Source organism: Syngnathus scovelli, unplaced genomic scaffold, assembly GCF_024217435.2.
Source record: "Syngnathus scovelli strain Florida unplaced genomic scaffold, RoL_Ssco_1.2 HiC_scaffold_140, whole genome shotgun sequence".
NCBI lineage: Eukaryota > Metazoa > Chordata > Actinopteri > Syngnathiformes > Syngnathidae > Syngnathus > Syngnathus scovelli.
Window position 1 is genome coordinate 42,501 of NW_026061233.1, and position 11,780 is coordinate 54,280.

An 11,780-nucleotide genomic window follows, 5' to 3' on the forward strand; every position below is an offset into this window, starting at 1 on the left:
CCCTCCTTGGATGACCAACAACCCTTGACGGGCCATTCGCAGATTTTTGCCCGGCCTGTGTTTAAGGAGGCGGCCGGTACCTCCCTCCTTGGATGACCTTCTACCCTTGACGGGCCATTCGCAGATTTTTGCCCGGCCTGTGTTTAAGGAGGCGGCCGGTACCTCCCTCCTTGGATGACCTTCTACCCTTGACGGGCCATTCGCAGATTTTTGCCCGGCCTGTGTTTAAGGAGGCGGCCGGTACCTCCCTCCTTGGATGACCCACTACCCTTGACGGGCCCATTCGCAGATTTTTGCCCAGCCTGTGTTTAGGGAGGCGACCGGTCCTCCGTAGCTTGATCGGATTTCCCTTCCGGCCTGTGTTTAAGGAGGCGGCCGGTCCTCCGTAGCTTGATCGGATTTCCCTTCCAGCCTGTGTTTAAGGAGGCGGCTGGTCCTCCCCGGTCGGTTGCCAAGCGACCGGGACCCGCAAGTGGGCAGGAACCGTCCACCCAACGCCGGCGAGCCGGGGCCGGTGGGGGCCCTACCAAGGCGGGTCTAACTTCAGGCGGTGCAAACGGGGGAGGGGGGTAAGGACGGCTGCCGGGAGCAGACAGCCGTCCCCGGGAGGGGGTAGTAGCTTCGCGGCGGCCGCCGGGAGCAGACGGCCGTCCGCGGATTCTGCCAATGCCTGTAGGACTTTGAATATTTCACAGCCGTGCTGTGGCACTTAGAAAATTTTTCAGAGATGTGGCACTTAGAAAGTTTTTCAGAGATGTGGCACTTAGAAAGTTTTTCAGAGATGTGGCACTTAGAAAGTTTTTCAGAGATGTGGCACTTTGAACATTTTTGAGAGATGTGGCACTTTGAACATTTTTGAGAAATGTGGCACTTTGAAAATTTTTGAGAAATGTGGCACTTTGAAAATTTTTGAGAAATGTGGCACTTAGAAAATTTTCTCTCTCTCTCTGGAAGTGCCGTGCCTTCTTCAGTTCTGCTATCCGAGCAGGGGACGCTTGCTGGCGGCCGTTACCAGCGCTCGGACCAGGCCCAATTGATTTGCATGGAAAACAATTGCGTCCCCCATGCTCGTTCTGACTATATTTTGCGAAAGGGGGGTAAAGTGATGAGTACACTAAGTGGGGGGACCAACCCATGTACTCTAGAAAAAGTACATGGGTTGACAAAAGACCAGTTCGTACTGCACCCCTGGTACCCAAACCCCTGGTACCTTTAGGCACTTAGAAAAATTTCGCCCAAATTTGGAGGTCGCTCCAGGGGAAGAGGCCGAATTTTCGCCTATTACGGCCGACCGCGGGAACCAGCCGAGGCGGACGCTTTTCGGCGCAAGAGCCGTTGGCACTTAGAAAATATTCGCTAAACTTCAAAGGACCTCCAGGGGAAGAGGCCGAATTGTCACTTTTTCTGGCCGACATCGGGAACCAGCCGAGTCGGACTCTTTACGGCGGAGCAGCCGTTGGCACTTAGAAAATATTCGCCAAACTCGGCCGGACTTCCAGGGGAAGAGGCCGAATTGTCACTTGTTCTGCCCGACATCGGGAACCAGCCGAGTCGGACACTTTAAGGCGGAGCAGCCGTTGGCACTTAGAAAATATTCGCCAAACTTGAACGGACCTCCAGGGGAAGAGGCCGAATTTTCACCTGTTCTGGCCGACATCGGGAACCAGCCGAGTCGGACGCTTTTCGGCGCAAGAGCCGTTGGAACTTAGAAAATATTCGCTAAACTTCAAAGGACCTCCAGGGGAAGAGGCCGAATTGTCACTTGTTCTGGCCGACATCGGGAACCAGCCGAGTCGGACTCTTTACGGCGGAGCAGCCGTTGGCACTTAGAAAATATTCGCCAAACTCGGCCGGACTTCCAGGGGAAGAGGCCGAATTGTCACTTGTTCTGCCCGACATCGGGAACCAGCCGAGTCGGACACTTTAAGGCGGAGCAGCCGTTGGCACTTAGAAAATATTCGCCAAACTTGAACGGACCTCCAGGGGAAGAGGCCGAATTTTCACCTGTTCTGGCCGACATCGGGAACCAGCCGAGTCGGACGCTTTAAGGCGGAGCAGCCGTTGGCACTTAGAAAATATTCGTTAAACTTGAAAGGACCTCCAGGGGAAGAGGCCGAATTGTCACTTGTTCTGGCCGACATCGGGAACCAGCCGAGTCGGACGCTTTAAGGCGGAGCAGCCGTCGGCACTTAGAAAATATTCGTTAAACTTGAAAAGACCTCCAGGGGAAGAGGCCGAATTGTCACTTGTTCTGGCCGACATCGGGAACCAGACGAGTCGGGCCCTTTAAGGCTGAGCAGCCCTTGGCACTTAGGAAATATTTGCCTTAACTCGGCCGGACTTCCAGGGGAAGAGGCCGGATTTTCACTTGTTCTGGCCAACATCGGGAACCAGCCGAGTCGGACACTTAAAGGCTGAGCAGCCGTTGGCACTTAGGAAATATTTGCCTTAACTCGGCCGGACTTCCAGGGGAAGAGGCCGGATTTTCACTTGTTCTGGCCGACATCGGGAACCAGCCGAGTCGGACACTTTAAGGCTGAGCAGCCGTTGGCACTTAGGAAATATTTGCCTTAACTCGGCCGGACTTCCAGGGGAAGAGGCCGATTTTTCACTTGTTCTGGCCGACCGGGGGAACCAGCCGAGTCGGACACTTTACGGCGGAGCAGCCGTTGGCACTTAGGAAATATTCGCCAAAATGTTCCGGACCTCCAGGGGAAGAGGCCAAATTTTCACTTGTTCTGGCCGACCGGGTGAACCGGCCGAGGCGGACACTTTACGGCGGAGCAGCCGTTGGCACTTAGGAAATATTCGCCAAAATGTTCCGGACCTCCAGGGGAAGAGGCCAAATTTTCACTTGTTCTGGCCGACCGGGTGAACCGGCCGAGGCGGACACTTTACGGCGGAGCAGCCGTTGGCACTTAGGAAATATTCGCCAAAATGTTCCGGACCTCCAGGGGAAGAGGCCGAATTTTCACTTGTTCTGGCCGACCGGGGGAACCAGCCGAGGCGGACACTTTACGGCGGAGCAGCCGTTGGCACTTAGGAAATATTCGCCAAAATGTTCCGGACCTCCAGGGGAAGAGGCCGAATTTTCGCTCGTTCGGGCCGACCGGGAGAACCAGCCGAGGCGGACACTTTACGGCGGTTGAGCCGTTGGCACTTAGAAATTATTCAGACTTCCATCAAACACACATCGGCCTTTTGCCGTCACTGCCCGGGATGGGCACCGTGGTAGCTCGGACAGTTCGCGTGACAGCTTCCGCTGGCACTTAGACAATTTTTAAAATGAAAATAAACAGTTCTGCACATACGTGCCGACTATATTTTGCGAAATGGGGGTAAAGTGATGAGTACACTAAGTGGGGGGACCAAGTACATAAAGCCCACCCCTGGTACCTCAGAGAGGCCGAATTGACACATTTTGTGTCCGACCGCGGGAACCAGCCGAGGCGGACGCTTTTCGGCGCAAGAGCCGTTGGCACTTAGAAAATATTCGTTAATCTTGAACGGACCTCCAGGGGAAGAGGCCGAATTTTCACTTGTTCTGGCCGACATCGGGAACCAGCCGAGGCGGACGCTTTTCGGCGCAAGAGCCGTTGGCACTTAGAAAATATTCGTTAATCGTGAACGGACCTCCAGGGGAAGAGGCCGAATTTTCACTTGTTCTGGCCGACATCGGGAACCAGCCGAGGCGGACGCTTTTCGGCGCAAGAGCCGTTGGCACTTAGAAAATATTCGTTAATCTTGAACGGACCTCCAGGGGAAGAGGCCGAATTTTCACTTGTTCTGGCCGACATCGGGAACCAGCCGAAGCGGACGCTTTACGGCGGAGCAGCCGTTGGCACTTAGAAAATATTCGTTAATCTTGAACGGACCTCCAGGGGAAGAGGCCGAATTTTCACTTGTTCTGGCCGACATCGGGAACCAGCCGAGTCGGACGCTTTTCGGCGCAAGAGCCGTTGGCACTTAGAAAATATTCGTTAATCTTGAACGGACCTCCAGGGGAAGAGGCCGAATTTTCACTTGTTCTGGCCGACATCGGGAACCAGCCGAGTCGGACTCTTTACGGCGGAACAGCCGTTGGCACTTAGGAAATATTCGCCGAACTCGGCCGGACTTCCAGGGGAAGAGGCCGAATTTTCACTTGTTCTGGCCGACATCGGGAACCAGCCGAGTCGGACTCTTTACGGCGGAGCAGCCGTTGGCACTTAGGAAATATTTGCCAAAATGTTCCGGACCTCCAGGGGAAGAGGCCGAATATTCACTTGTTCTGGCCGACATCGGGAACCAGCCGAGTCGGACACTTTACGGCGGAGCAGCCGTTGGCACTTAGGAAATATTCGCCAAACTTGGCCGGACTTCCAGGGGAAGAGGCCGAATGTCCACTTGTTCTGGCCGACATCGGGAACCAGCCGAGTCGGACGCTTTACGGCGGAGCAGCCGTTGGCACTTAGGAAATATTTGCCTTAACTCGGCCGGACTTCCAGGGGAAGAGGCCGAATTTTCACTTGTTCTGGCCGATATCGGGAACCAGCCGAGTCGGACTCTTTACGGCGGAACAGCCGTTGGCACTTAGGAAATATTCGCCTTAAGTCGGCCGGACTTCCAGGGGAAGAGGCCGATTTTTCACTTGTTCTGGCCGACCGGGGGAACCAGCCGAGTCGGACACTTTACGGCGGAGCAGCCGTTGGCACTTAGGAAATATTCGCCAAAATGTTCCGGACCTCCAGGGGAAGAGGCCAAATTTTCACTTGTTCTGGCCGACCGGGTGAACCGGCCGAGGCGGACACTTTACGGCGGAGCAGCCGTTGGCACTTAGGAAATATTCGCCAAAATGTTCCGGACCTCCAGGGGAAGAGGCCGAATTTTCACTTGTTCTGGCCGACCGGGGGAACCAGCCGAGGCGGACACTTTACGGCGGAGCAGCCGTTGGCACTTAGAAATTATTCAGACTTCCATAAACACACATCGGCCTTTTGCCGTCACTGCCCGGGATGGGCACCGTGGTAGCTCGGACAGTTCGTTTGACAGCTTCCGCTGGCACTTAGACAATTTTTAAAATGAAAATAAACAGTTCTGCACATACGTGCCGACTATATTTTGCGAAAGGGGGGTAAAGTGATGAGTACACTAAGTGGGGGGACCAAGTACATAAAGCCTACCCCTGGTACCTCAGAGAGGCCGAATTGACACATTTTGTGTCCGACCGCGGGAACCAGCCGAGGCGGACGCTTTTCGGCGCAAGAGCCGTTGGCACTTAGAAAATATTCGCTAAACTTCAAAGGACCTCCAGGGGAAGAGGCCGAATTGTCACTTTTTCTGGCCGACATCGGGAACCAGCCGAGTCGGACACCTTACGGCGGAAGAGCCGATGGCACTTAGAAAATATTCGTTAAACTTCAACTGACCTCCAGGGGAAGAGGCCGATTTTTCACTTGTTCTGGCCGACATCGGGAACCAGCCGAGTCGGACGCTTTTCGGCGCAAGAGCCGTTGGCACTTAGAAAATATTCGTTAATCTTGAACGGACCTCCAGGGGAAGAGGCCGAATTTCCACTTATTCTGGCCGACATCGGGAACCAGCCGAGTCGGACGCTTTACGGCGGAGCAGCCGTTGGCACTTAGAAAATATTCGTTAATCTTGAACGGACCTCCAGGGGAAGAGGCCGAATTTTCACTTGTTCTGGCCGACATCGGGAACCAGCCGAGTCGGACGCTTTACGGCGGAGCAGCCGTTGGCACTTTGAAAATATTCGTTAAACTTCAACTGACCTCCAGGGGAAGAGGCCGAATTTCCACTTGTTCTGGCCGACATCGGGAACCAGCCGAGTCGGACGCTTTACGGCGGAAGAGCCGATGGCACTTAGAAAATATTCGTTAAACTTGACAGGACCTCCAGGGGAAGAGGCCGAATTTTCGCTCGTTCAGGCCGACCGGAGGAACCGGCCGAGTCGGACACCTTACGGCGGAAGAGCCGATGGCACTTAGAAAATATTCGCCAAAATGTTCCGGACCTCCAGGGGAAGAGGCCGAATTTTCACTTGTTCAGGCCGACCGGAGGAACCGGCCGAGTCGGACACCTTACGGCGGAAGAGCCGATGGCACTTAGAAAATATTCGTTAAACTTGACAGGACCTCCAGGGGAAGAGGCCGAATTTTCGCTCGTTCGGGCCGACCGGAGGAACCGGCCGAGTCGGACACCTTACGGCGGAAGAGCCGATGGCACTTAGAAAATATTCGCCAAAATGTTCCGGACCTCCAGGGGAAGAGGCCGAATTTTCGCTCGTTCGGGCCGACCGGAGGAACCAGCCGGGTCGGACACGTTACGGCGCAACAGCCGTTGGCACTTTGAAAATATTCGCCAAAATGTTCCGGACCTCCAGGGGAAGAGGCCGTATTTTCGCTCGTTCGGGCCGACCGGAGGAACCGGCCGGGTCGGACACGTTACGGCGCAACAGCCGTTAGCACTTAGAAATTATTCGTTAAACTTGAACGGACCTCCAGGGTTAAGAGGCCGAATTTTCGCTCGTTCGGGCCGACCGGAGGAACCAGCCGGGTCGGACACTTTACGGCCCAACAGCCGTTGGCACTTTGAAAATATTCGCCAAAGTCGTCCGGACCTCCAGGGGAAGAGGCCGAATTTTCGCTCGTTCGGGCCGACCGGAGGAACCAGCCGGGTCGGACACTTTACGGCGGAACGGCCGTTGGCACTTTGAAAATATTCGCCAAAATGTTCCGGACCTCCAGGGGAAGAGGCCGAATTTTCGCTCGTTCGGGCCGACCGGAGGAACCGGCCGGGTCGGACACGTTACGGCGCAACAGCCGTTGGCACTTTGAAAATATTCGCCAAAATGTTCCGGACCTCCAGGGGAAGAGGCCGAATTTTCGCTCGTTCGGGCCGACCGGAGGAACCAGCCGGGTCGGACACTTTACGGCCCAACAGCCGTTGGCACTTTGAAAATATTCGCCAAAGTCGTCCGGACCTCCAGGGGAAGAGGCCGAATTTTCGCTCGTTCAGGCCGACCGGAGGAACCAGCCGGGTCGGACACGTTACGGCGCAACAGCCGTTCGCACTTAGAAAATATTCGCCAAAGTCGTCCGGACCTCCAGGGGAAGAGGCCGAATTTTCGCTCGTTCGGGCCGACCGGAGGAACCAGCCGGGTCGGACACGTTACGGCGGAACAGCCGTTGGCACTTTGAAAATATTCGCCAAAATGTTCCGGACCTCCAGGGGAAGAGGCCGAATTTTCGCTCGTTCGGGCCGACCGGGAGAACCAGCCGAGGCGGACACTTTACGGCGGTTGAGCCGTTGGCACTTAGAAATTATTCAGACTTCCATCAAACACACATCGGCCTTTTGCCGTCACTGCCCGGGATGGGCACCGTGGTAGCTCGGACAGTTCGTGTGACAGCTTCCGCTGGCACTTAGAAAATTTTTAAAATGAAAATAAACAGTTCTGCACATACGTGCCGACTATATTTTGCGAAAGGGGGGTAAAGTGATGAGTACACTAACTGGGGGGACCAAGTACATAAAGCCTACCCCTGGTACCTCAGAGAGGCCGAATTTTCGAATTCTGAGGCCGAGCTGGGGAACCAGACGAGGCGGACACTTTTCCGAGCGAGAGCCGATGGCACTTAGAAAATTTTCGGCTAAGTCGGCAGGACTTCCAGAGCGAGAGGCCGAATATTCGTCATCTGTGGCCGACCGGGGAACCAGCGAAGGCGGATAGGCGGTCACGGAGGTCCCGCCGGCTGGTCCGCGGGCCAATTTGGGTCCCGTAATTTAGCGGTCGCGGTCCGGAATCCACGCCGAGCGGGGAACCAGCGGAGGCGGATAGGCGGTCACGGAGGTCCCGCCGGCTGGTCCGCGGGCCAATTGGGGTCCCGTAAGTTAGCGGTCGCGGCCCGGAATTCGCGCCGGCCGGGGAACCAGCGCAGGCGGATAGGCGGTCACGGAGGTCCCGCCGGCTGGTCCGCGGGCCAATCGGGGTCCCGTAAGTTAGCGGTCGCGGCCCGGAATTCGCGCCGGCCGGGGAACCAGCGCAGGCGGATAGGCGGTCACGGAGGTCCCGCCGGCTGGTCCGCGGGCCAATCGGGGTCCCGTAAGTTAGCGGTCGCGGCCCGGAATTCGCGCCGGCCGGGGAACCAGCGCAGGCGGATAGGCGGTCACGGAGGTCCCGCCGGCTGGTCCGCGGGCCAATCGGGGTCCCGTAAGTTAGCGGTCGCGGCCCGGAATTCGCGCCGGCCGGGGAACCAGCGCAGGCGGATAGGCGGTCACGGAGGTCCCGCCGGCTGGTCCGCGGGCCAATCGGGGTCCCGTAAGTTAGCGGTCGCGGCCCGGAATTCGCGCCGGCCGGGGAACCAGCGCAGGCGGATAGGCGGTCACGGAGGTCCCGCCGGCTGGTCCGCGGGCCAATCGGGGTCCCGTAAGTTAGCGGTCGCGGCCCGGAATTCGCGCCGGCCGGGGAACCAGCGCAGGCGGATAGGCGGTCACGGAGGTCCCGCCGGCTGGTCCGCGGGCCAATCGGGGTCCCGTAAGTTAGCGGTCGCGGCCCGGAATCCGCGCCGGCCCGCAGCCACCGCCAGGCGGATAGGCTGTCACGGAGGTCCCGCCGGCCGGTCCGCGGGGGGAACTGCGCCCTCTGGCGGACACGCCATTGTAAATGAATGGGGTTTGGCACTTAGTGCATTTTTCGCCGAAGCCGACGAGCGCTCCGGGCGAGGAGGCCGGATTCTCGCCATCCGTGGCCGGCCGGGGAACCGGCCAAGGCGGATAGGCGGTCACGGGGGTCCCGCCGGCTGGTCCGCGGGCCAATTGGGGTCCCGTAAGTTAGCGGTCGCGGCCCGGAATCCGCGCCGGCCAGCAGCCACCGGGAGGCGGATAGGCTGTCACGGAGGTCCCGCCGGCTGGTCCGCGGGCCATTTAGGGTCCCGCGAGTGAGCGGTCGCGGTCCGGAATCCAGGCCGGCCAGGAGGCACCGCCAGGCGGATAGGCGGTCACGGAGGTCCCGCCAGCTGGTCCGCGGGCCATTTATGGTCCCGTAAGTTAGCGGTCGCGGCCCGGAATGCACGCCGGCCAGGAGGCACCGCCAGGCGGGTAGGCTGTCACGGAGGTCCCGCCGGCCGGTCCGCGGGCCAATTACCTCCAGCCGAGCGGATATGAACTTTATTAGCACCTTCTACGAGATGGCGGAGCCTTATTCGACAACCAGCACCTCGGCTTAGCATTTTCCACGGCCCGCTGATCTTCCAGAAGACGTCCAGCCGGTTTCCTCCTCACATTTTAAGCCGGCCGAGGCTTCCGGCACCCCGGCTAAGCTTTCTCCACGGCCCGCTGAGCTTCCAGGGGACCTCCGGCCGGTTCTCCCGGTGCCTCGCGCCTCGCTTTGTGAGCCGGCCGAGGCTTCCAGCACCTCGGCTGAGCGTTTCCCACGGCCCGCTGAGCTTCCAGGGGACCTCCAGCCGGTTCTCCCGGTGCCTCGCGCCTCGCTTTGTGAGCCGGCCGAGGCTTCCAGCACCTCGGCTGAGCGTTTCCCACGGCCCGCTGAGCTTCCAGGGTACCTCCAGCCGGTTCTCCCGGTGCCTCGCGCCTCGCTTTGAGAGCCGGCCGAGGCTTCCAGCACCTCGGCTGAGCGTTTTCGGCGGCCCGTTGCTCTCCCGGAGGTCGCAACGGGGAGTTACCTCCCTCTCGCGGACACGGCGAGTAAATACACCGCCTCTCGCACTTGGCGCACACTCACTCGCATTGCTACGCCTCCCGTGGCACTTTAAGCGGCCGAACGGCGGGAGTAACTACGACTCTCTTAAGGTAGGCTCACTTGACTATTTATTCATGTATTTATTTATTTTTGACGGTTCGCGGAGGCGATGACGCTCCGCGCGGGTAAACGGCGGGAGTAACTGTGACTCTCTTAAGGTAGGCTCACTTGACATCTATTTATTTATGTATTTATTTATTTTTGACGGTTCGCGGAGGCGATGACGCTCCGCGCGGGTAAACGGCGGGAGTAACTGTGACTCTCTTAAGGTAGGCTCACTTGACATCTATTTATTTATGTATTTATTTATTTTTGACGGTTCGCGGAGGCGATGACGCTCCGCGCGGGTAAACGGCGGGAGTAACTGTGACTCTCTTAAGGTAGGCTCACTTGACATCTATTTATTTATGTATTTATTTATTTTTGACGGTTCGCGGAGGCGATGACGCTCCGCGCGGGTAAACGGCGGGAGTAACTGTGACTCTCTTAAGGTAGGCTCACTTGACATCTATTTATTTATGTATTTATTTATTTTTGACGGTTCGCGGAGGCGATGACGCTCCGCGCGGGTAAACGGCGGGAGTAACTGTGACTCTCTTAAGGTAGGCTCACTTGACATCTATTTATTTATGTATTTATTTATTTTTGACGGTTCGCGGAGGCGATGACGCTCCGCGCGGGTAAACGGCGGGAGTAACTGTGACTCTCTTAAGGTAGGCTCACTTGACATCTATTTATTTATGTATTTATTTATTTTTGACGGTTCGCGGAGGCGATGACGCTCCGCGCGGGTAAACGGCGGGAGTAACTGTGACTCTCTTAAGGTAGGCTCACTTGACATCTATTTATTTATGTATTTATTTATTTTTGACGGTTCGCGGAGGCGATGACGCTCCGCGCGGGTAAACGGCGGGAGTAACTGTGACTCTCTTAAGGTAGGCTCACTTGACATTTATTTATTTATGAATTTATTTATTTTTGACGGTTCGCGGAGGCGATGACGCTCCGCGCGGGTAAACGGCGGGAGTAACTGTGACTCTCTTAAGGTAGCCTGACTCGACGTCTTTTTCAACGGTGGCTGGAGGACCCGGGCGGTTCTCGGGGGTGCGTCGCTCCTCACTTTTGACGCCCGAGGAGGCTCCCGGCACCTCGGCTACGCGTTTTCGGCGGCCCGCTGAGCTTCCAGAAGACCTCCAGCCGGTTCTCCCGGTGCTTTCCTCCTCACGTTTTAAGCCGGCCGAGGCTCCCGGCACCCCGGCCAAGCGTTTCCCACGGCCCGCTGAGCTTCCAGGGGACCTCCGGCCGGTTCTCCGCGCGCTTTCCTCCTCACTTTTAAGCCGGCCGAGGCTTCCGGCACCCCGGCCAAGCGTTTCCCACGTCCCGCTGAGCTTCCAGGGGACCTCCGGCCGGTTCTCCGCGCGCTTTCCTCCTCACATTTTAAGCCGGCCGAGGCTCCAGGCACCCCGGCTAAGCTTTCTCCACGGCCCGCTGAGCTTCCAGGGGACCTCCGGCCGGTTCTCCGCGCGCTTTCCTCCTCACTTTTAAGCCGGCCGAGGCTTCCGGCACCCCGGCCAAGCCTTTCCCACGGCCCGCTGAGCTTCCAGGGGACATCCAGCCGGTTCTCCGCGCGCCCCCCTCCTAACTCGACGCCCGAGGAGGCTCCAGGCACCCCGGCCGAGCCTTTTCGGCGGCCCGCTGATCTCCCGGAGGTCGCAACGGGGAATTGCCTCCCTCTCGCGGACACGGCGCGTAAATGCACCGCCTCTCGCACTTTGCGCACACTCACTCGCATCGCTACGCCTCCCGTGGCACTTTAAGCGACCGGGACCACCGCGAGCGCGGGCGATGACTAAGAGGCTCCCCGGCCGGCCTCGCGGAGCTCCGACGCTCCCCCGCGGGACTTCCGGCGGCCGGCCGGAGCCTCGGCACGGCTGCCGCACTCCCTAATAACACCCCGCGGACCCCCGCGAGCCGAACGCTCGCTGCCGCGGGCGACCCGTGCCAAGGCGGACGCGTGACG